Consider the following 1,522-nt stretch of genomic DNA (forward strand, 5'->3'; position numbering starts at 1 on the left):
CAATACAAAACTTAGATACACCTCTTCAAAATTCCTCATTTGAGATATCAAAAGCACAACCTTAATCCTAATAACAAGCTTGGATACACTCATATTAAAATGTCCCAAAAGTAAAAGAAATTGTAGCATTCAAAATTAGCTTGAGCTCAAAAGTTTCACATGAGCATAAGCCAAGCCTGATTCAAAAGACTCTTTGTGTCAAGAGACCCTAGTACTATACCTCAAAAGGGAACATCAATCTGCAAAAGAGAAGCCTGCTCAAAAAAGAAACTCAAGCCACACTTCCCTTTAGAGCTCCTGCTTTTTTCTTGGCTTCTTCAACAATAGACAGCATAATACCCTTGCCTCTTGGTAGTGTCACCCAAGGCTTTATTCATTTACCAATAGTAAACACATTGCCAAGCTGGGTGGCAAACTCTTGATCGGCAGTATCTTGTACGTGCAAAATTTCAAAACTTCCCTTATGCTTTTCACGGTGCTTGATAATCCCAATCCTGTCTCTGTTGCGACCACAGTAACCATAACAATGTTGCCAATGTCAAAATTAATGAACTCTACAACCTTTCCAGTCTCAATTTCAATTTTAATGGTGTCATTGGCCTTGATAGGGGGATCTAGATAGCCAATGGTGCACCTATCAAATGTAGTGATGTAGGGAATCCCCTTCTCACCGAAGCAAGTAGCTCAGACCTTGCATAGCTTGTACTTAGACTCTTCAAGGCTGATGGAGTGCAAAGTGAATCTTTCCTTTCTATCTAAAGCAACCGGAAGTTCCCTCCATTTTTTGCAATGGACACAACATCCATAAACCCAGCATGGTAACACTTGTCCGTCCTTACTTTCCCATCCATGGAGATGAGTCACTTCATCACAATGGCAACCACTTCACGACAGGTCAAGGCATACTTCAGCGATTCCTCAACAAGACAACCATAGACAGACATTCCCTGGTCTTATGTGCTTGTTGCATGGGATGTGGTGAGCCGACAATTTCTAGCATGGCTCAGAGGTGATGCTCAACAAAGTGGCAACATATCCATAGCTCACCTAGAGTTGGCATCATGTCCAAGAGGTAGAGTTGGCCAAGGAGTGCATGTAGTAGCACTATTGTGCTTGGACAATGAGAAGCAATGGCAAAGACTGAGAGTCAACCACTGTAGGAATATCTGGTTGATTCGACTCCCTCTCTCATGTGAATACTATCAAGATGCGCCTGAGTGATATAAATTGAAGCTCCACTTGCGGGGATGCACCCCTAATGGAGTTTTCAAGCTGAGACTAGAAGGGGGCAAGGATCATGAGGGACTCGGGAGAATGGCAAGGCTGGCGCCATCCCAGGGTTCTGAAGAAAGATGACCAGGACTAGGTTGGAAGGACGTTTTTCCGAAAGGCAAGGCTGGCAAGGACGGTTGTCCGACTCCGAAAGGACATAGCAAACAAGAAGAGCTCTATGAAGTCGTCCAGAGGAGCAGAGTAGTGCGTCCTCAAGGTGTTTCGGAAGCTGAGAGAAAAGGCTGTTGCT

The 1,522-nt window shown here is 44.0% G+C and overlaps 1 pseudogene; it reads right to left on the reverse strand.

Annotated features, from left to right (window-relative positions):
* Positions 1-271: 271 nt before the first annotated feature.
* LOC147438680 (small ribosomal subunit protein eS4-like) lies at positions 272-1,000 on the reverse strand (annotated as a pseudogene).
* Positions 1,001-1,522: the final 522 nt, after the last annotated feature.

This window comes from Adiantum capillus-veneris, chromosome 16, assembly GCF_014529385.1.
Source record: "Adiantum capillus-veneris isolate H3 chromosome 16, ASM1452938v2, whole genome shotgun sequence".
NCBI classification, from domain to species: Eukaryota; Viridiplantae; Streptophyta; class Polypodiopsida; order Polypodiales; family Pteridaceae; genus Adiantum; species Adiantum capillus-veneris.